Below are 24,859 nucleotides of genomic sequence, written 5' to 3' on the forward strand. Positions count from 1 at the left end.
AAAAAAAAAAAAAAAAAAAAAAAAAAAAAAGAAGAGTAAGGAAGGGGAGTCAGACCAGCCCTGTGGCCATACTTTTTAAATATAAAGAGATATTACATTAATAATCTTTTGCATTCTCATCAGATCTTTGAACTCCTGTGCCTGATGTTACATCATTTAGGTAACTTGCATAGAATGACTTACTCAAACTGTGAGTCTTGTGGTATCTCATCCTCGTTACACTTTGCTGTTCTTTTATAGTAGCTAATGCAGCTACTTTGTTATAATAATAATAATTTAAAAAAAAAATCCTTGCAATCCACCCAAAATGGCAGTGCTATTAAAGCAGTGCCATATGCCATTATTATTTTGAATCAGAAATCATATTCACTGCACAATGTTTAAACAGAAGTCTGTAGAATTATCTTGTGGTATTGAGCAAGGCTGCTGGCAAGGCTCTCTGACCCATCTGGAGTGCTGCAGGCTCATACAAGGCTGATTTCCAAGCTTTCAATGCAAAATAGCAGAGGGGAGGGGTCTAGGAGTGATTTGTGTGCAACAATGCATCACTGTAAGTACAGATACAGTGTATAGGAAGTATAGTAGAGATGTTACACAAGCAAGAAAGAAGTCTGACAGCAAAGGTCTGTAGCTTTAGAAACATCTCTGGACATCTAAAAGGGTTCTTTTAGTTCTTTTTCCTTCTTTGGGATAGGGGCAGAATGTTAATATTTTTTTGCTTTTGTAAACAAATTTTCCTTTATAATCATATGGGGCTTTTGCCCTTTTTTTTTTTTTTTTTTTTTTTTAAAACAGCTTCTTTCTGCTGTTATCTTCAGGCCTGCCCTGCTTGAAAAGTATTTATTTATTTATTTATTTTCTTAGACAAGGAGCTTTGGCTCCAAGTTGTTAAATTGGAACTATGAGGTATTTTATCTTAATAAGGAAGGAGTTAAAGTATGTCTTCAATTCATGTTGCTGTGAGTTAGAAATGGACAACATACAGTCCACCTGGGGATTTTTTGATTTCCAAAAGTGACTACAACATCTTTAAACTTGGCCTTTTTTCTGTTGCGTCGGTCCAGGATGCACTGTTTAGGCCCTTCGGCTTCCTATCCTCAGGTAATACAAAAACCTTGCTCTTGTGAGGAACAGCCTTAATCTATGGTACATATAGAGTGTTAGGGGACCTCCCTCTCGTCTGGTGGTATCTTTCATGGTTAGAGGCTCCATTTCCTTTCTCTGTTGAGATTCCAGTGTGTGGGATATCCTTCTCAGGGTAGGCACCTAACAGTCTCATCACACCAGCTGGCATCTCCTGCATTTGGATTTCTGCATTTTGTTTTCTGGTTTTGTTCTACAATGTGAAAAGATCATTCAGTGTTTGAAAAGGTGGATTTTATTTCAAGGATGTCCTCATTGTGGTCAGGGGCACTGAGTGTATAACCTCAGAGAAGCTTCACTGGTGGCTCAGGGGTCTTGTTACCCGCCCTCTTGAAACTCTGAACTTCTAGAAGAAGCAAGCAAGAGTTGAAAGGTAAGCAGGTAGCTTATTCAAGAAGAGATTTGAGAAGGGAAAGATCTAAGCTTTTGTTCTCAAACGTTGCTAAGTAAAGCAACTGGTGTGCTTTGCTCTTTTTTGTATTGTTCTACTTCACAAGAGGAAGGAGATGATGATCAATAGTATACCTAGAGCTACTAAAGAAAAAGACCTGTGGGGAGAATATACCTATGGAGATGTTTTGTTGGTGTTAGAATGCGTGGAGTTGGACACTGATGCACGCCTTTAGTCCTTCAGTGTTGTAAACTGGTTTAACAGAGGCACTCTGTTTGATCTGAGCATTCTGACTGACTCAAATAGCTTTGATATGTAAACACAACTTTATTTTTGATTGGGAAAACATTCTTTAGACTGTTGTAACTGTTTCATAAGTTGTAGGATCATTAAACTGTGGTTCTAGCCTGTTCCTTGATTTTTATAGGTTTTGCACTTGACATTATAGATGGCAAAATCAGTATAATGGTACTTTGTCTACACCTCATTCCACTTCCCATGTGTTTCATTAATGCTAGAAAAGCTTCCCATTTAGACTGCTTGTCACACACTCGCCAGCAATGTTTGTATGAGCTTGTACATTAATTAGTACTGGCAGGAATAAGGAGGATACAGGAGAGGAGACATGACCCAAAAATGTGTTTAAGTCATGTTCTCTCCTGAGATGCCTGTTCTCGCAAAGTATATCTTAATAACATCTGTGTCTAATGCCATGGCTTATCCCCATACTCAGTGGGTTCAAGCAGGAGGATTAATAATGATTATTTCACCACTACTGTAGCAATTTCTGGTTACCTGAAAGCTTTTAATTTACTTTCCTGTATTCATTCCTTTAAACTGTCTATTTTAGTACCTTTTTACTTCATTAGAATTATCCCTTACAACCATGACTGCTGTAGCCATAGCCATCATTTTCTTTCCCACAATACTTTTGGAAAAGCAGGTTTACTCTGTTTAAGCAGTGAGTAGCTGATGGCCTGAAAATCTGAGCATGACTGATGCTGCACCTAAAAGAAACAAAAGTTTAAGGAAAAAAAAAAAAAAAAAAGAAGTATGATTCTCTGTGCTTATGGTTGCTTCTGTTCCTAGCCATGGACAGAGTGGTCACAGATTGGCAGTTCCATCCAAATAAAAGAAACCCCTTAGAACTTAATCACAAGCCTTAACATTTTGAAAAGGTACTTTCTTCTCTTGCAATGTATTTGCATTTCCTGGATCTGAAGATTAGCAGAAGCTGAAATAACAAAACTGCAATAAACGGATAACACCGAACAGACATTAGTTGTGGAAAGGCATCAAGAATTCCAAAGTGATGTATTATCACGAGATGTCAAGAACAGTGTGACTAAATATGACACCAAACTAATTTATAAAGCTTTTACTGTTGTTTCTGTTGTAGTGTAGCTCCTTCAAAACTATCCAGAACAATCCCAACAGTTGGAGAAGATCAGTAATGTGCAGAAGCTACTTCTGTCCCCTTTAGAACACAATTTTCACAGCCTTTGCTGAATTAATATCTAAAGAATTCCATATTACAAATGACTGTGCTCATATGCTATCTCTGTAACAAAAACCTGCTGTAATATTGTAAGGTCTCTTAGACAAAGCTGGAGACTATATGGCTTCTGCCTTGGGGGTTTGGTAATTTATAAAACATTTGTGGCATTTCACTTTTGATAAGAGAAACATTTTAGATCTGTTAGACTTTCATTCCTGTTTTCCCTTATTTTTTTCTAAAATCCTTTTTTTGTCTTTGCTCTGCTACATGAAAGAATTGATGTAGGTAATAAACCTGACCTAGTTCTAGTCTTAAAACTGCAACTGACAGTAACTTGTTAGCAAGTTTGATCTCCTGTGAACTAATGAAGGCTTGGGTGGTAGCCTCTCTAGGAAGTAGATGGTATAAAAATTCCTCAACAGGTAACTTTATAAATTGGAATGAAAAGTCATAAGAAGAATGTCAGCAGAAATACTTTCTTAGATCGCAGGAAACTGGTATCTTTCTGACATACACAATGACACACAGTGGAACTACATCAGAGGCAGAGGTATTTTTCTGTTTCTTAGAAAAAAGAAAAAAAAAAAAAAAAAAAAAAAAAACAACAAAAAAACCACAATTATCAGCTTCAAATTATCAGTGATCCAGAAGAGACTGTATAGGAGTTAGTGTTGCAGTTCTTAGGGTAGTGGGGAAGGGGGGGAAGAATACAGCTCACAGCATACTCATTGACTAAAGCTCGCATCAAGAATGAAGATAATTTAATTGGCAAGTTTCAACAGCTGACACACATCCATTCTAAACCAGGAAAAAACTCCTGGAATGAAAGTGCTTCTGTCATTTATAAGGAGTTCACCTGCTAACTGTATTGACCAGTGAACTAAGCAGCTCACTGTGTTGTCCATTGAATTATGAATAAAAGTGAAACATAAAGCTCTAGAGATAAAAAGCAACATATAATATTGTCATTGGAGATGCGTGTCAGTTACCTAGTGCTGTATATAGCAACCATGACACTCAAACAGTGCAGCCTGAAGCAGTTACTAAAGGAGTACATAAAAAGAATATTTGCATGTCTGGGGACTAAAATAGTTAAGTGGAAGTCATTAAATATGTTGTGATGTACTGTACCGTGATCCTGGTCCTGCTAATGCTTATATGCACAGATGGCTTTCATTGTATTCAAATCCGAATTGGCATATAGCAGTTTGCAAGGTTATTGGCATAACGTTGATGGCTATTGGACTAAGGCTGTGTCTGCTTCTGAAGCAGGCTTCTGAAAAGGGCTGTACATACTTAAAATAGTCATAAAAGGACTTGATTGTGGGAGTACAAAGGAAGGCGTTTCCACTTCTCTGCCTTCCTGAGCATACAGGGAGTGGAAAGGATACAGTGCCAGATCTTTGCATGCCTGAGTGAATAAAGATGCATTTCTGTGTCATCTCACATATACTCTACCCAGTTAATGTGCTAGGTATGAGCAAAGCAACAGTTGCAGGGCTGTGGCAGATTTCTTCCACTGTGCAGAAGAACAACTCTGAAGTCATTATGCTTATTTTTAAAAATAATAAATAAATCTATATTAGTCTGAATCTACTATCTATGCTTTTGCTGGACTACTGCTGAGAAGCGCAGAAATCCAACCCAGTTCCTATTTCACATTTTTTATGTATGGCTTAATTTGAACATCAGGTTTTGTCCAGAACAATAATGGTATGAAATTCTGAATTTTGGTAAAGTTTATTAGTAGAAAAAGTGGATTTAGATGTTTCCTTCCTAAGGTTTCTGAACGGTAAACATATATGGGTCTACTGCATGTGGACCTTACTGAAACTTACTGTAATCACAGATACTACTGCTGGCTGCAGTGCTCTTCAGAGCAGGCCTGGTGTGATGAGTGGATAAAAGTATAGCTTCCATCTATAGCTTTTGTTTCTTGTTCTTTTTGTAGAAGTTACAGCTAATGCATCATAAAGTGCTAAATCTTCTTTTAATGTAAATGCCACAAACCAGAAGAGGATAAAGGATAAATAACACAAATTTTGGAATGAAGACTTTAATTTGCATCTGACTATTTTTGTTATCAAGACTTGTGACTTTTCTACCCTGAATTATATTCCAGATGAAAAGTTATAGAGAATACATTCATTATCTATGACATTTGTTTATACCATAAAGCACACAAAGCAATCTTTAACTATCACTGTATAGGATATCAAGTTATCTTTAATTATCACTACAGAATTTGTTGCAAAATCAAATACTGTTGCAATCAACATTCATTATACAATAGCGTGATTGCATCTGTTCATATTACTAGATAAGCAGAGAAAATCAAAACAGTGTCTGATTTACCCACTAAAACAGTCTGAACAAAATATTGTATCTAACTCTCTTAATATCTCTCAGTGACTTTGATCTGATTAAAGTCCAAAGATACATAACCACAGATGCAAATTTTCTTGTGCCTCATAAATTAAATACTGTTATATTTCAACAGACTGAATAGCTGGAACCATACTCCAGCTGACATGATTATAGGCATAGTCTAAACTTATGATCGAGAGCTGTCTAAATCTCTGAGGCCGCAGGTGCAGGATTATAGTAAACCCCATTGAAACATACAGTATTCTGCCTAAATGCATGAGTACAAAATTAATTAGGCAGTTGATCACATAATAAAAGTATGATGGATAATCTGATAGAAACTACCAGCTCAAAGTCAATAACAAACCTGATTCTCTTATTAGATGCAGCTGATTTTCAATTCCTCTATTTACAGGATTTTGTGCTTAATAGAAGATAAGAAAAAAAAGTTGGGGTTTTTTTTTTTGAAAATGAGAACTCAGTTACAGTATTTATCTCTGTTGGAAACTATAATGTGTAAGCAATGTAGAATTTGTAGACAGACATATCTGCAAGTAATTCTCTGAGATACTTGGCTGAAAAGCACATCAAAGCATGGTGAAATAATGAGACAGGCTCCAGCTGTTGGATTCCAACAGCTTTTGATTTGTGCTCTAGTAGAAGCTCCAGGTTTTGATTCTCTGTTGATTATTTCCATGGTACTGGAGATGATTTGTGCATTATTTAAAAAAACAGGCAGTAGATAGCAAACAATGGTGAGTTTGCAAACTGCATCTGAAAGGACATTTTGCTTTCTGATATAAATTATTGCTTCTTATTCCTATGCTCTCCATGACTAGCTGCCCTAGTTAAAAAAAAAAAGACATTGTAAAATATATATATGTAAAAGAATTTATGAAAATAATAGAAAAGGTCATCAGAAAATGGCGTGAACAGAAACTCTGGGGATGTCAGTCTTCAGGCAGCTTGCTACTTTATATGTAGAGAGGCTATTGTGGATGGTGTTTTTTCATAGCCTTTGCAGGGCACATCCTACCATGAGTCTGATACCATCAAGAAATTACTGCCAGTAGGAAGCAAGTACCTTGAAAGCACTTTGGAGGCTTTATGGAGGACATGAGTTTAGAGTCAAATACATTTATCATATTGCTATGTGAATGTGCTAATGTCACTGTGGAGATAAAGGTCTTGCTCTGGAGGAAATTCCAAAAATCGTGTTCTGAACTGCAGTCTCCCTGATTTGTCTTTAGAATGACAGAATAAAAATTAGAACACTTCAGGGAAAGCATTGTTTCCCAGTTTTTCCCTGGATTAAAGCTTATGTTTGTTTCTGCTCTAAATTTTAGTTAGCGTATGATTTGATGATGTGTTAAAGGAAGGCTGCTGCTTGTTACCAGAATGTCAAAACTCAACCAACTATAGAGAAAAATGTTTGTGTAATTATGTACCATGATTTTTTAAAGTGTACTCTTTTTCTGGTACAATTGCTTGATGTTTCTCTGCAGTTTATTCAAAGCCTATGGTCTTGAAAATGTATTATAAAAAATTCTTCGTTTTTAAAGTAATCTAATGTTTCTATTGAACTAGATTTCTTATTAGAGCAGGTTTTGAAGTTCTATCTTTACTTACAAGATGAAATCAGAGTAGGCAACGTTTGCATCTACAGATGCCATTTAACAGTAGGATCTAGCTATAGTTAATATGCCTGCCTCAAACATTCACTTCAGAACAAGTCCATTGTAATTTCAGTTGTTGAATCCCATGACCTCTGTGTGTGTGTGTGTATCAGCTGCTAACTAGGCCATACTATTCTCAGCTATGCACTAAAAAAAATGTTAGCTGCTAAAACATTTTGTGAGGAGCTCTGACTGAATTGGCTTGATCTGAGAAGACTTGGATAGATGAATCCTTAATTTTTGCTTGGTTTAAACCTATACACAATTTGAAACTCTACAGTCCTGCCCAAACCTCAAGATTTAGTGACAGAGAAATATGTGCTTAAAACTTTGGGGAAACTTGAAAATAGAAGATGTGTGGAGTTTACAGCTAAGCAGGTGTTTTCAAGACTAGTAGATGAAAGTTAGGAACATACATCTATTACAGATGTCTTTCTGCTTTTAGAGGACTTTGAACAGGGTGTTGTAAGTATGTTAATCATATTAAAGAGAAGTTAGTGAAATCTACAGCTTGCAATCGTGATGTTCTTTTCTTTAGTTTCCATGTATGATAATTATTATATTCTATCCTAAATGTCTGACGACTATCCTAGAAAGAAGCCCGTGTTTGATATTAGGGCTTGTCTGTTTTCAGTTCTATTTGTTTTTCTTTTAATCTTGGTAATATTACCCTTCCCCTCTGAAGTGTAAATTGTGAAGCTAAGAAGACGATGAAGGCACATCTTAAGCAATTTACTCCCAGTCTTAGAAAGATATCTTCAATCTACATGATATGAGCTAGTGCTCATAGACTCTAAAAAAGTTTTGTGGCCAAAGACAGATGATTAAAATTTTATTTGCATATTTGCAAATTCATCTTGAAATTTTCAGGAACTGATTTCTAAATATTTAAAAGATGATTTCCATGGTAGTGTGTGCCACTGGAGGGACAAGAAATAGGAGTTGTAGGTTAGAATTTACAGATCATCTAGCCGTGAGTTTGTTCTATGACACTGGTATGTCTCTTTTAGTCTGACTTCTCTCCTTTTTCTCCACTGTGGAAACAAAGTGCTTCCTGGCTACTACTATCCAGTCCAGCAGCATTGTACAAATACTTGTTTAGTTTAGGCCATAGACAGTAATTAATCTAGAGAATAACAATGCATGTTCCACTCTTTCTGTTAAGTTAATCGTGTGCATGAGAAGAATGTTGTTGTTGCATACAGTTGTATCATTTTGTTAAGCATTCAAGTTTGAAAAAGAAGATCCTTCAGAATAGAGTATCAGCAATTTTACAAGCAAAACCTGATCCACTGAGAAGTATATCAAACTTATCCCACTGTGTCATTATTAAATAATTTAAAAAACATAATTGAAGGTGCCAGAAGCCATTGACAACATTTGAATAGTCAGCACAGTCTTCACACCAACAAGCAGAAACTGTCAGAACAAGTTCTAGCTCACAAGTATATCTGTAAACTAGCAGTAAAGAAAGCGAGTTTCAGGTTTAAATTGCTGTTTCACAGGGTTAAAACTGGTCCTCTGTGCACTTGTAATTCACTTTCACTTGGAAAAAAAAAAATGTATCAGCTATAAGTTACATTGATAGCTTATGTAGGAAGTAGTGATACCCTGCACACTTGTAAATAGGGGAGTGCTAAGTCCATTTTGGTACTAACACAATTGTCAGAATGGATTTCTAAGCACCTTCAAGTTGTACTGAATATTAAGATTCGAATAATGAATATGCTATTGGAATATGCTTATTGAGCACTTTGGAGGCTAATCTAGGTGTCCATTTTTTGTTTTCTAAACTAATCTTTGGTTTGATTTTTATAGATGTAGTTCATCACTTCCATACTCTGTGTTTAAATGATAAATGTAGTACCTATGAAAACAGTGACTAAAACATTACGGTACATGCCATCACAGAATTTGGTAATGAATACATAGTCAAACATCATTGTAGTAACAGAATGTCATTTTAAAGATCACGGTATTTATCAGGAGAAAACAAACAAAGCAAATGGCTGTGGTAGTTAAATAGAAAACAATAAACTACTTTTTTTGATTAAGAAAGATCTGAATTAATTAGATTTGTGCTTTAATAATTCAAAGCAACAGATCTGTGAAGATTTCTGTTCTCAGAGTGGTTAACTAGTCAGTAATATTGGCTTCAATACTCCCATTTAAAAAATGACCTTTTAAAGATGCTCCATAAAATTAAATTTTAATGAGTGGTAATAAATGGTGATACTTCCATAGGAGGAAATGCAATACTAGCCTGAAGCTTTTGCTGTATGCCATCAGTTTCAGTACTGTGTTATGTATCCTCTTTCATTATTTTCAAGCATAGGAAGTATGATGGTAATACAGCACTTTAAAGAAATGAAAACACCTTTAATAGTATACTTAGTTCAAGCTGTCTTCTTGACTGAGTAATGGTGCTTTCATGATGCTTTTTCTGAGACGTACTCTTTTTTTTTTTTTTTTTTTTTTTTTTTGTAAATGGGACAGTATGCAATTTTAAGGTTCTTACAGTTTCCTTGTGACTAACTGAATGAGAACTGGCTAGTTGAAGAATACTTTCAGATCAGCAGCATCAAAACATAGGTGTGTACTGCTAAGAATTGTACTGTCTTTTCCCAAAAGAAAGAGAAAAAACTTACAAGCTAGTGACCCTTCCAGTATTAAAAAAAAAAAAAAAAAAAGTTTGATGAGGGGCATGAGGAGAGCAGAAGGCGAAGCAAAGAGAGAGGAGGGGAAAGGAGTGCCAACTTGATCATTAAACTGGTAAATGGTACTAGAATATCAGCCTCCCTACTATCAGCAATGATTGGAATCAATCCAGGAATTCAGAATGGGTCTGTAAATGTGTCTTCAATTGTAGCCTTTGGCACAGATTTATATTCTCACTCCCTTGGGCACTGAATTTCATTTCCCCATTTGCTAAATGAGAACAATTTATCCTAAATCAACGATAATCAGAGTAAACACTATTATTAATTTATTGTTTCCAGGCTAGAAAAAACACTAAAATGAAGCTCTTTCCTTTTATCAGTGCTTTCCCTACCCCTTTTGCCCTGAGGATCCTATTAGCAGAAAGCTGAGCAACTCTGTTTCATCAGAAATAAATTATGCCTCACTTTTTTAATGTAAGTACTGAAGGGTTATAAAGATTAGAAATACGTTTGAACCCACTATCACTTGATGTTATTTTCCTTGATGTTCTGAGCTTCTTTAGGGGAATGAAACAACATGTTCTTTTGAAAGCAAAGAGCAGAGTTGCTTTAAAAGAACACCAGCACAGATTTTGGTTGATACACAAAATAATTCAAAATCTGTAAAGAAATAGTTAAAGTAATATATAGGCAGTCTGAAAGAGAGCTGTCAGAATTTTTGGCATGTATAAGAGGCAGAATGCTTGCAGGGCAAATAGGTGGCAGAACTAGTCACCCTAAATTTTTAAATGATTAGAAAACTGTAATTCCCCAGAAACAGTAGGCTAATTCTCACTTTCTTCATAAAGGAGCTAAGGATGAAAAAACACCTTTTAATTAATAAGCAGTGCTGGCACTACTTTGGTAACAAGCTGCTGTAAATGAAACTCTTAATTGCCTCAGAACAGAGTATTGTATACAAATTTATTTTACTCTTTAAGTGCTGTTCTTTGTTATTGCTATTTTACATTTTCATAGGAAATAAACATAGCTTGGCCAGCCTCCTTGTCACTGGAAGTAATTCCTGTCTGCTCACCATTTGTGGGTAGCACTGAGGTTAAAAAGCAGTCTGAAACATTCCCTTAAGCCATCATGATAGCTAGACTAGTTAGCTCTCAGTGCAATCTAAATCCAAACTAAATTAAGCTGTGTATGAAGTTTTTAATATTGAGCTTATACTTGAAATTTTATAATAAAATTGTATGATGAAAGAAAAGAAAAATAATTAAGTACTTAGTTATAAAATCATTGTGTAAGGACAGTGTGTCTGTACATTTGTGTGTATATATATGAGACCTTTTTGCACAAACTGTGAATAAAAGTATTTAGGACTTTTCTATAAAGCAATGTAAATAATACTGTTTTCTTGTGGGATGTGTTCTGAGATTTATTTTTTTTTTTTTTAATCTTCAATTATTTTCTTTTGGCTGTAACTGTCAGAGAGACTTCTGAGTTAGGCAGGAGTTGCATCTTTTACATTCATAAAGAAAGCACCAGAGAAACATAATTGGCATATGAATATTTTGAATATGGGCAGTGATGATCCTTTGATTTTTGAATTCTATGGACTCTTCTTTCCATTATTAGGAATTTTTGAAATACAAAACTGTAGATAGTTGTAATTTGTGAGGCATACCTGCATTGAGACCACAAGGAAAAGACCTGTAGATGGATCTGTACTTAAGGACTGTAGAGACTTATTAAAGACTGGAGAAACAACTGTTTTCTTACACAGACATGTTCAAAATGAATGCAGTGATTTTGGTTATGGGAAAACTTGAAGCAAGTTGTAGAATGCTATTCAACAATTTTTTAACTATGTCACCTTTAAATGCATGTGAAAAAGCCTGAATCTGGGATATTTATATCAACTTAAACTTTACCTTGACATAAGCATTCCTGTTTTCTTCTTTTTTAGAGTTACGGAATGAGTAATAGTCACCAGTTTTGAAGAGTGTAGAAAAACAGACTGGTGAGTAGTGAGACATTTCTTTTTTTAATCTAGAGTGGAGAGTGTATTTATTGTGAAAGAAAAAGTGTTTGGAATTGTTGTACTGGAATGATTTGATGGTCTAAACAGTTCAGCAAAAAATTATTTTTGCTGCTTAGCATAGTGCCTTTGTGATACACTTAGTGCACATACAGACATGAGGATTCTTGATGTGTTTTGTTGGTGTGGTTTTGTGTGTGTGTAGATTGCTTTTAGAGGCAAAAGGCATTATGAAGTTCAGCCTTTGCAGAACAAGAGGCACTTACTCTTGGTAATAAGTCTTTGCCGCATTGGTTTGTAATGGAATCAACAAATATAAAGACATAGTGCTATTGATTTTTTTCAAACTATTGGGTGAAACTTAATTAAAAAAAAAAAGAACAGAATTTAAGGACACTTGTCATTTTAAATTTATTGGCTGAGATTATGAATGTTCCTCTGGCACAGATCAAATCCTTGCCAGCCAAGGGATCCGGTAGCTTCTTGTTTGTAAATGTCACCCATTAAGAATATTTCCTAGTAACGGGACTTGACAGTAGAGACCAAGGATCACAGGCAGATTCCTACCTCTTTCACCTTCCTTTAGGTGCAATCTAATTGCTCTAAACTCAGCGCACAGATTTGAGGAGTAATGCTGATTGCTGTTCCAAATTAAGTGCTTTGTTCAAAGTAGAGCAGATGCAGCCCTTCTGAATTCCCACAACAGATGGAATAAGGAGCCGTATTGCAGAATATTCTGGAATGGTTAAGAGTTATGACAGATTTGGCTTTAAATCCCTACTTTCAGGTAGGCAGAGAGAAGCTGAAAAATTCATTCTCTTATCACCTAGAAATGGCTTTTTGACCCTTATCATTATGAGGTGAGAAGAGTGCACGCTAGTGTTGGATAAGTTGCTATTTGTACAAAATAACATTTGCTAATAATAGGAATCTAAATGAATGTGATGCTCCACACTCTGATAGTTAGGACACAAACTTCTGGAATGTGAGAAAACAGATGAAAAACTATTGAGGTCAGAACATCGTGACCTACCTTTCTTATGTTTGCCTTTGGAAAACAGCATGTTTGAAACACCAAGAAAGTGGGAATGTCCTTTCCTGTTTATAATTCCATGCCTAACCTTTGAAGTACATATTTTTTTGTTCCTTCTTTTTTCTTTTTCTAGTGGTTCTAAAATTTAGTATGGTAGTATGCTAGCTGTGAAAGCATGAACTATCATACCCAAAATCTAATTAAAAGGAAAAGCAAAACAAATGGCATATGGAAATGGATGCATTAATATCTTGGCAGGGGTATCTTAAGGTGCAGTTTCAAGATCAACATAGACCCCTCTGAGTCTGTGCTGCAGTCAGAATGGCACCTTTGATTTCCTCACCTCTGACCCTGTAGTCTGTCTCCCCTAATATATTGGCAATTGCAGGGGTGCAGTAGCCTATTCAGAGGGAGGAAAATGCCCCCCAAAAAATCAGACTGCTGCCCCCACCCCCCCAGGACAACTTTGTCATTCAGAAACATAAAAATATTTTTTTCCTTTAGGAATAGGTTTGGGTTTGATGTTACTGTGCAGTTCTGCAGTCAGTGCTGCCAGTGCCAGGGGAGAGGGAGGTGTGGAGTAGCAGATGAACAGCAGCTTTGGGTACTCCTAGATCAGCTTGAGCCTATTGTGGAACTGCTCCCAAAAATGCTCTGAAGTCAACACAATCAAGAGAACAACTCTGTGAGTTAGAATAAACTTTGATTATGGTATAAACCTTAGCTCATAAGCCTCTATGATTCAGCTTCCTATAGGATACAATTTTAGTTTTATCTTGAATCATAGTCCAGCAGTAGATATAACTGGTATAAATGGTGATCTTTCTTTGATGAGTGGCACTTACGAAGTACTGCAGATATCATTAGGTGCAATTTCACCCAATCAATTGCCTAATAAGGTAAGTTAGTGTCATAAAAGTGACTTGAGGTTTCTAGTAATCCTCACATTTACTCTTTTGCAGGCAGAATAAAAATGGCACAGCTCAGTTTATTAACAGTTCAGATTTGACTTGCACTTTGGACATTTTTTTGTATACTTATGTTTAAATACATTTGCAGATAAGGAAATTTAGTATTGTCATTGTGATATTAGTACAAATTCTTTTTCTGAAGAAGTCCAGGAGCAGTACAAAATTCCAAGAACTGCATATTTAAAAATAAATAAGCAAGGTGATGATTGCAAACTACACAGACAGTGTTTATATCTTGGTGCCTAGCAGGCAAAAGTTTGCAATCCAGAAAATGTGCATAATCATTTGTGTTATTCAAGGTCATCACAGTAAAGATAGCAAGTAAATTTCAGAGTTATCTTTAAGATTATTAGGACTGCTGTAAAATCAAGCCCTGACATAAGGAATAAAATATGGTTAAACATGAGCCTAGACAGGTTTGTGACAGATAGTTATTTAAGATAGTTTTTCTTTAAATAACTCTTCTGTTGATCCATGAATGAAAGATAAACTGAGAAATAAACATATACATGTATATTACAGAATATTTGCAATTACTTGATTCTTTGAAAAGTAGAAATCTGAAAAAGAAACATTCTGGGAATTATAAAATAAACATTCTGGGAATTATCTGACTTACAAATGACTGTAGTCTAAAGGAATAGTGAAAGACTTACTCCAAAATTAAAGAAGAAAGAAAGAAATAGAGTAACTTCAAATGAAAAATCTTATTTTGTGAACACACACCTCTCACTGTGGTCTTTATTTCCAGTGTCAATGGCAAAATGCACATATTAGTAATCTACAGTTTATTAATTTTAATAATTAGTTGGTAAGATGCGTCAAACTTTGGAAGATTTCTCATGTCGATAATGTTTAAATAAAAGATCCACGGCTATATACAGCTGATTCATTCACAATGTATATTAATCAAGTTTCAGTAAAATGCCAGTGATAAAATTTTAAAGTGAAATAAGAGAAGAATATTTCAGCTTGAAGAATATATTGGACTAACCTAAATAAATCCACATGTCCACAGCACAGATAACACTTATGATTAATGTAGGTAGAACAGTTTTATTGTGTACTGTTATGCATCACAGTAATAATTGCATGGACAATAGTCCTTTAATGAGTTACGTCTCATTTTGCTTAAAACAGAGCATAAATGAAAAGTGATGAATAAAATATCTTTCACGACAATTATAAATAAAAACAGATGCATTAAAAAAATAACAGAATGTTGTCTGGAAATCACATACTGTACAGGAATGTCTTCCCTGTTCAGTTTTTTAGAAGAGGATTTCCATGAGTTACAGTAGAGTTACTGTAACCAATAGTTAATTACATTAACTAACCAACAGAAATCTTGCACTGGCCTTCTGCTGAAGATGTTGCCCTGGAATGGGAAACTGATTTACAGTTTTACAGGGTAGATGGAGTGTAGTATATTTGCCTGAGGTGCAGTAATTTAGATTTCCATCAACTTAGCTTGGAGATGTCACTTGTTTGGTTCAAGTTGGGCAGCAATTGGAAGGCATGTGAAAATGCAGATGGAAGGGAAATCAGTGTGTAACAAACACAACAGATAATATAAAAAAAAAAAAAAAAAAAAAAAAAAAGATGAAAACGTTTCAGGTTTTCTTTTAAGTCCTTGCTCTTGGAAGTAGTTTTGGGGAAATTTTAAGTTAGCCTGTGACTGAAGAATTCTTGTTGTTGCAATGGCACTGTTTTAGCAGCAGTGCAGGGACTGCTGCCCGTCTCCTGAAGGGAGTTACCTAATTAAATACTTTGTATTAGCTTTCTGAAAATATGTTGGAACTTTCTTATGTGTGGTTCCTCCATACAAAGTGAAAAGTCTGTTCAAATAAAAAAGTGTAATAGACTGTCTATTGGAAGTCACAGTTCTGGGCAATAATATGTAGTTTTTAAATTATAGCTAGCTGTACTGGAACTATATAATAATCCGACACTGATAGGTAGCTGCAGTTTGGGTATGTTTTATCGTGCAAGTACTGCACTCTGACTTTATAACTAGGAATTTTGGAAATAATATTTCAGATGCACTTTAATTAGGGCATATTTAAGATGCCAAATCCCAACATTTGAGTGCTGTGAATATACTGCAGGGTGAAAGTCTTGATTTCCTGCATATCCCTAGATTTTTGTTCCATTTCTAAATTTCAAGCTTTAAATAAATAGCTACCTCTTAGTATTATGAACCTGGAATCTTTCATGTGTGTGAAATAACTAGTGTTGAATAAGAAGTCAGAAATATAACCTAATAGTCACTTCTTATGCTCTTCCCTTTGTATTTCAGCATGGAGAAGATTTTAATGTCTGTAACAGTAGAAATTACTATTTGATATCAAAAACCTGATTGTATTAGGTGCAGTATATACAAAGAATAAAAATTTTCTATGAAGAAGAATTTAATATATAGTTTTTGGAATTGCATAGTTTTTAAAGATACATGTCATAAAATCAGTTTAGTCTTTTGGATTCTGTCCTTAAGTAATGAACGGGCTTATAAACTTGCGATTTTAGAGGCTTAAAATGTACAGGAATATTTTATATTGCTATGGTAATTAAAACAACTTATTATTTCCTCTTGATTAAAAATAATAAAGATCTGTAATGTCAGGAACTGTTTTCCTATAGCTATTTTCACAAAAACTGGTCATTGCTAGAAATTGATTTTCTGTATAAAAGCAGAAGTGGGGAATGGAGGACAGAAAGGAAAATGGGTTTTAAGAAAAAAGGGTGGTATCCTAGCCAACTGCATCATGATGACAAGGGCGTGATAGCACATCATAGCAAGGAGCTAGAGTAATTTAGTGTAATCATATGTTTAGAGAAACATAATAAGTAAAAGGACCAATGAATTCAGGTAATCCGGGTTTTGCCTCAGGGTCCTGTAACTGACTAAGCATCATTTTGCTATGTAATAATAATACATCATCTCCTTTATGCTTTCTGTCTTAACTGTTTTAAACTACATACTTATCAGGTCAAAAGCTAATGCATATTGTGTATGTGAACAGTAACCTATTACAATGAGTGTATTTGTCTTAGTTGCTTAAATAGCTCCAGTGCCATATGCTCCTAATCATTGCTAGTGACTTTTGCCACTTATAGTGTAACCACTACGTAATAACAGCCATAGAATTTGGTGCGTATATAACTTAAATATATCTTCTGTATAGCTGATATCTGTCTGAGATGAATACTGTGCATTCCTTGTAAGTAGTTTTGCTGAAACTATACTATCATTTGAACACCATACTTGCATTCATATTATTTTGCTATAATCTAAAAACTTCTCATAAAAAGAGGGAGGGGAGAGTGCTGTTGTCACTAACATTGAGTAGCATTACTGAGAATTTCTCTTCCTATTCCAAACTCTCAGGAAAAAATAACTTTTTCTAACAGTGAAAATGGAGAATTTTTAAAAATTCTCTAATCTAAAAAAATGTGGATTAAATACTGGAAAACTCAACCTGTCAGCTAAACAAGCCTGTATAGCATATTGCTTAAAAATTTGAAGGTTACTTTAGAATTTGGATATGTACACAAGATCCAGATTCTCCAGTTAATGAAGTGTTTCCTCTCAAAAAAATTCTCTCAAAAGCTTCTTCAGAACAGTTCTAATACTTTCTATCTGGCAAGAAATATAACGAACAACCAAGCCATATTTGAATTTTTCTCCTCTAAACCTGAACACAACAAAGGAAGTATACTCAGATGGAACTGATTTTTTTCAAACTTTCTTCTTGTTCTGTTAGTGCATGCCTAGAACGTTTGAGAGAACACAAGTGTATTTCATTTGTAGTTTCATTGAATCTGTTTTCACTTTTTTGCCAATTCAATATGGACATTTGAGAATTTTTTAATGTCAGTTTTCTATCCTTTTTAACTCTCCCTTTCTTTCCAACTGTGCTCACTTATTTTATATGTATCATTTCACACCTGTATTTTTCTCTAGTGGAAAAAATAGGCTAGTAAGACTGTTTACTTTCTGAAACTTGGAGGTTTTTTTCATCATTTTCCCTAAGAGGATTAAAAGAAGGGAAATGTAGAATGCAGTACTGGAAAAGTTAGGAATTCACTGTATTAATGAAATGCTTGGCAGGGGTGAGGTGGGGTTGGCGTGAAAACCAGATTCCATCTTTCTGAAAAAAAAAAAAAAAAAAAGTTGTCACTGAATCTCTGTCAGGAAAAAAAAAAAAATCATTTCTTTCTTAGAAGAGAACATTTAATAACAGTAAACATTTGTCTCAATAATCCCAGTGTGCAAATAGGTGTTGAACTTGTGTTTTGATTGTTTTGGAGTGAAAACTGAACTCTTAAAATGCAATTTATACTTCTGGATTTAAAGCAAGTCCATAATGATTTTGCAGTGCAACCTTCAAGGTAACATAGGCCACAGCTAGTAATTCATATTGGATGGAATTATCTTTGTACTGTTGATGTCTTTTTACATTTATGATTTTAATCTATCATTTGTATTGAATACACCTGTGAAAAATGCAAAAACTTAAACAAGGACTCTAATTCTCCAAATATATTGCTACATAAATTAATTACTGTCACTAAGGAATTTGGGGGTTGGGGGTGGGTGGTGGTGGTGGGGGGGGGTGTTCCAAGTTCAAGAACAAATAGTTTTTCTGAATAGGAAGTATTCAGAAAATACTTCCCTTGCCCTTTATGTGAATTCTTCCCTACTTTAATCAGAAAAGATCCTACTAACATCCTGCTTGTGCTAAGTATCTCCTTCTCTGCAAAAACAGTGGAAGCAATAACTGGGGAAACTCCTCGTTGTGCCTTCTTTCCATGCCTGTTCCTGTTATCTCTTGACCTTTCCTCAGATCCCTCTCTGTATCATTTTCAGGTGGTTTTGAGCAAAGTAGCCAGCAGAGATTTTGATTTCCATTCCAAACTAGAGGAAACCAGCAGAGGATGGTAGAGCAAAGCCATCTTTGTGAACCTCTTTGAGGATTAGAGCAGGGACCAGTGTAGCATTGGCAGCAGCATATATGAGGCAGTCTCCTGCTTGCCCATTACAGGCCCTAGACTGATGATTAAAGTTTTTAGTTACGGGCAGCACATCTATCTTCCTTAGGTATTAATTGTTGAAATGGAATGTATTGTAGATCTTCTGCAACTTCACTGGAGTACAGCACCCAGGTATCATATGGAATGATATAAATATAGAAGTGTAAGATTTTATAGTAGTTTGGTATAAGCAATCCCTGTCTCTTGCCTGTGAACAATTCACAGATCTGTTGTACTCCTACACAAGTATCCACTTGCACCTACTGGACATTATCTATGAAATGCAGTTACTAAACTGTCATTTAATATAGTTTATTCAAAGTGGGTGTCAGCAGAACTAAGTATTTGCTCTGGAAAGTTAAAACCAAACTAACAGACCTTGGTGACTTAACAGATGTTTACATGCAGTTGGGTACTGAATGCTTCCAAAAGGAGAGCAGCCTTCAAGCAAACACCTTTACAGCAAATTTCAGATATTTTGGCTAGTCATTGCTGTTGGCAACTTCATAGGCTTGCTAACAAGATTTACAGCAGTCAAGACTAACTCACTAAGGTAAGATGTTGTCTCAGTGACAAAGACCACTGTTCCTCTCCAATAGCACCTGATCCAGTACCCGTGTTAGCATCAGAAGCAAGGGGAGAAGACATGTCATTTCAGACATACAAGGTATCAGACTGGGTCGCGGGGGAATGACTAGCTGCCTTGCCCTGCCTTCCTAAATAGCTTATCACCTTTGGGTAGACCTGTCCCTGTGGCCATTTCACAGTCTAGGAAGTTCTATTTCCTATTTATTTAATGCCAGCATGTGATTATTTGCATGCAGTTTCCCTCCTGCTTTGCTTTATTTCCCTTAATCAGCTTGCTCCAATATACACATTATTTCTCTAGGCAATGTATTATCTCCTTTGGGCTGTCTTACATTCTTTCTGATTGCAGTTCTTTCTATTTCACACAGTTTGTTACTGTTCCTTACCATCTATAATACATTGTAACCATAGATACCATGCACAATTCAAACATGAATCTTCAAGGCTCCACATTTTCTCTTGTAAATATTTTGATGAAAAGAGTGATTATATTTTAGATCAAGGCTTCAGCAGAATATTAGTTAAAAACATTAAGAGAATTAAAGCTACATGGTCAGCAGTGTGTATCCGTAAGAGTACAGGATGAAGTTGAATCTGAGACCCACAGCTACTGCATGTCAGCACAAAGTGCTACTGAAAGGTACTTTATTTTTGTATTAGTGATCTCTCAAGGGCTGATCCAAAGTCAATTGCAATGAAGGTAAGACTTTCCATTGATTTTAATTTGCCTTGGAACATAGATCTTTTATAGTTTTAATTAATAGCTTCAAAATTGTGTTTTATGTAAAGTGCTCAGGATGAATATAAATGTAAAATATTATTATTCTCCATTCCAGACTTAAGCAGCATTCACATTGACTACTCTGAGAGTGTTCAACTGCAGAAGTAGTTTAACTGGGTTTTTTGAAGAGGAAAAAAATCCCATGCTTATTATGAGAATATTTTTGATTTTAATATTGTCTTTACTCTTATTAGGGAACTCTTTTGTAAGGATATTTAAAAGCAGAAGTTCTGTCTCTGTATGTGGCTATTAAAATCATTATATGTTTTTAGGAGTAAATAAATTTAGGAGAGAAGAAATGCATAATGCAGCACCCTTTTATCAAGGGCATATACCACGCACCAGATGGAAAACAAACTGTGTTTACAACATTACCACTATGGCCACTGACACTACTAGATCTACAATATGTTATAGCAGCAGCTCCATTAACCTTGCTAGTTCTGTTGGAGTTGCCTGGTAGTTTGCCCAATCTGTGTTTGTTGTCAGCAAATGGATCAAATTAGGAGATTTTCATTCTGTTTATTGACCTTTTCCCTCCTTCCTCAATTTAGGCCATAGTTCATTCAAAATTGTCCTACTATTGCTCTGTAAAATACTGCAATTAGTTATCTATGGATCTGTCTGCTACTACATATGTAAATTATACTGTCCTACCTCATGGGTGAAACTTCAGGAGAACAGCTGATAGCAAATGTGCTGTAAAACCCCAGATCTTACCTAGTTGATTGCCACCTTATGTAACATGAGTTGCCTAAGCTGTTAAGCTTTACCTGTGTTAGGACACACTGCTGTCTCTAGGCAGGCTTGCCCATAGGGTCTTTCCCTTTTCAAATAAAGGAAGTTTCACCACTCTTATTTACTTATTTAACATTGTCATGCTTATTTATTTGAAATTTTTGGGGAGCAGGTGGGGATGTTTGTGTTTTTAATATGAATTAACTAGAAGAGTGATTCTCCTTCCCTTCCCTCGATGTCTTCACTCCAGGCTAGTGAAAAGATAGTGGCTAACCTGTGGCCTGTCCTGATGGAGATACTTCACACGATAATTCCATTATCAGTTTAATTCAGCAGGAACCACTGCAGTCCCATATGTCACTAGGCATTGTTCCCACCGTGTGTATGTGCTACAGAAATTCACTTACAGCCACATGTCAACCCTAGTCTGTGAACTGATCCAGCCCAAATGAAGTGTTCTCTGCTGCTCTGATTTTCAGCTAGATACATTTCTTGCCTCACTGTGTGACTGCAAGAGCACCACACCACAAGGGAGAGAAACAGAACCAAATGCCTTTGGGTGAGGAGAAGAGCAGAGTCACCCTTCTCCTTAACAGAGCTTGCCAGGCTAAACTGATTGTGGACTGAGATGTTACATTAGCCAGAAAATGTGAATGACTTAGGGAGCCATTTTCAATTGGATTATTATTTGGAATTGAGGGATGTCCTCCATATATCAACTGGAAGACACCTAAGCTATTTCTTGACTTTCTTTATCACTTTTTTTTTTTTTCTTTGGCAGTTCAGTTTATTAACATTATAAAGGAAACAAAGCTGTAGGGGTAAGAAAATTATTTCAAAGACTGAGAAAGTAGTAACCTGATAGCGGCTCTGTGCAACCTCCCTTCCACTCCTTCCTGTTGTGTGAGTGGCGCTGATCAGGCAGTTGTGATTTAGTTCAACACTACTTGCCACAGCAAGCTGAATAACCTCCTGACCTTCAGTTCTATTGTGATACACAGGTTTCATTTTCTCTGAGCTAAAAGCAACTTATACTGATGGGAAAATAAGGCCTGCTTCTCAGTATAGACAAGATCAAGACATCGCATCAGGAATCAGGCAAACTGAAATGGTAGGGGTTTTTCTACTGTATAAAAAATGGCAAATGTGCACGTTAGCTGTTTTGTTGGTACCCTTACATTCACCTACACCTTGCGCAGAAAAAAAAAAAAAAAAAAAAAAAGTTTAGATTGCTGTATGAGAAATAATGAAGAAAAAAAAAAAAAAGAATTTTCTGCATGCATAGTTGCAATATCTCCATTCTCCTTAAAGCATGTACCAACATAATGTGGTCTACCTCAGGACAGCCAAAGTAACACATGATTCTGAACATTTACACCCAATTTATTCTTTAAAATTTAAATAACATATGAAACAGTTTGTACAACAGTTGTAGTAGCAATGATAGGAAGGAGCTATTTTCTCTATCCATGAGTACTATTTTTGCATCTTAATGCAAAGGTTATCTTGCATTGGATCTGGAATTTCACTGGATTGGCTAAAGCCATTTGGCGGAAATACTTAGTTTGTGTGCCTTGGTAGCAGCTTGATGTTTTCAGATATGGTGTGATCTAAGCACTGAAAAAAAGTCCGTAATAAGCATCACTGTTGGTAGGAGCAGGAAGGTAACAGATGTAAATGAGGTTACATTTATGAAATCATCAGTTCATCATTGTAATTGCAGGATTGGTTCTACCATGAGATAAGTGTTGACTGTATACTTCCCTGGTTTTATCAGGGGACAGCATTTGAGATACAGCTTATTCCAGTAGGAACTGATGCATAGTTTATGGACATATATAAAAGTAGTTTGAGAGCTTCCCTCCACCTCTTATTTCACAGATGGCATGATGTCTCAGACTGTGGTACACAGACCACTAAGCTGAATCTAAACCTTCCTTTGTAATGCCTGTAGGCCACACATTCTTTCTGTAATGTATCTGCATACACAAGTGAGTAAAAGGATCCTTTATACTTAGTCAGGTTTAGTCCATGGGTACCCTTCTATCAGAATAATACTATACCAAGAAAGTTAAGCAGCTTGTATTTGAGGTAAAACTCAAAGTCAGTACTCAGATCTTTCCAGTTTTGTCTTTCTGGCATTTGCTTGACAGACTTCTAAAGAATGCAGTACGCTGGGGGAAGACCTGTCCCTCCATTGCTGTACTAAATTAAACTCTGTATTCCTAATGGAGGAAGGTGTGTACTTTCCCAGGTAAAGGTGACTGCCTGAATTTGATTTGTTCTTGAGAATTAGAGAAGACAAAGTGCCTAGCAGCTTTTTTTTTTTTTTCTAGTCTGTCTTAAAATATTTAAGAACAGCAACAAATATTATATACACCTTTCTTCTTCATGGATATTATTAGAATTATTACAGTAAGTATTCATTCTTAAAGATATTAGTATTATCCACATTTCTCTTCCATATTTGCTTTTAACATGAGAAATAATATTTCTGCTCATATTGGATATTATTCCTTCTTAATCTATCATAACTATTTACAAAAATTTGGTTCTGCCTGAAAATACTATGCGTAGGTACATGTGTATCTGCTGTCTATGAGATTTCTTTTATTTACTGCTGGAGTTGGCTTCTCTGCAGAACTGTCAAAGCAGGTGAAGCCAAACAGTTGTGGAAACCTCCATATAAACTGTCATATTTACGTTTAACTGCAGTACCAGGCTGAAATCTGGGATGTCCTGTCACGGCAAAGCTGAAATAGTGCTTTTCTGGGTACCTGATAATAGAAGGGGTCACTTTTTAGAACAGCTTACCTTAGAGGAAATGGTTTAAGAGAGGCACTGGTGAGCTATCAGTCATTCGAGCCTTTTATAGACAGTTCTTTGTCTAAAACAAGACAACAGGGAAGTCCAAATTGATAGCTGAGTCCTACCGATACCATTTGTATACTCATTCCTTCATGTACTTTGCAGTGTTTCTGAAAGATAAAATAGTGCTTAGGTTGATGAGAAGGAGTGGATAGGAAGAATGGGGTTTTAAACCATTTGGACATAATGAGAAATAAGGTATCTTACAGTAGAATTTATTTGTTTCTCTTTTTCACTGACACTCCGGACATCATATTCTTTTAGAGGCTTTATTATGAGAACAGTTTTATGTATAATGCATGTGGGCAGGTATGTAAAGGAGCAACAGAAGGGAGAGAATTAAAAAAGAGAGGGAATCTAACAGCCACAGAGAAGATACCAAACTTCTGTGAAAGCATCAGTCAGGATAGGAAATGAGAATCTTTCCTAGCAAGGAAGAAGAGCTGAATAAGAGTACTCATGGACTCATGACCCTGGTTGCTCCATAGTGAGGTATTCTATCTTTGTAATTTTTCTGCTATTTTGGTCATGCATTGGAATATTAAATATCTATGAGGGATATTTGGTTTTACTCAGATATTATTGCAGTTATGCTTGTGGGCATAGATCCAGAATCATGCAAAAAGGACAAGAGTGTATTGTCTTCATTGTTGTCGTCTACTGGATTGCCAGCATGAGTAGAAGTTGAAGTACTAAATAAGCAGACAGGAAAATGCATTAGACAGAAAATTATTGGTCACCTAATAACTGCAGCCATTTTTCTGCACCATAACTGAGACTGTGCCCTTGTTCTTTATGCTTTTATAACATCTTGATTTCATTATCGGAGTTCTGTCGTTATAGACATGGCGCTGCAATCTATTCGCTCTGTAGTAGCCTTTGCAATAAAGAATAGATTAGACCTGTTCTTCAAAAGATTCATTGGCTCCCAGAGTGTTGTGTATACACTATTGCTTTACAGTTCAGGGTGGTTTGGGCCTCAGGGGACACTAATTTCTGCCAGATTTGTTGCAACTTGTTATTCAATATCTTTGCCAATGATCTGAGTCTTTTAATTGCTAATCAAGGTTGCAGTTGGAAGG

This window comes from Athene cunicularia (assembly GCF_003259725.1).
Source record: "Athene cunicularia isolate RWA chromosome 13 unlocalized genomic scaffold, athCun1 chr13_part1, whole genome shotgun sequence".
Taxonomy (NCBI): Eukaryota; Metazoa; Chordata; class Aves; order Strigiformes; family Strigidae; genus Athene; species Athene cunicularia.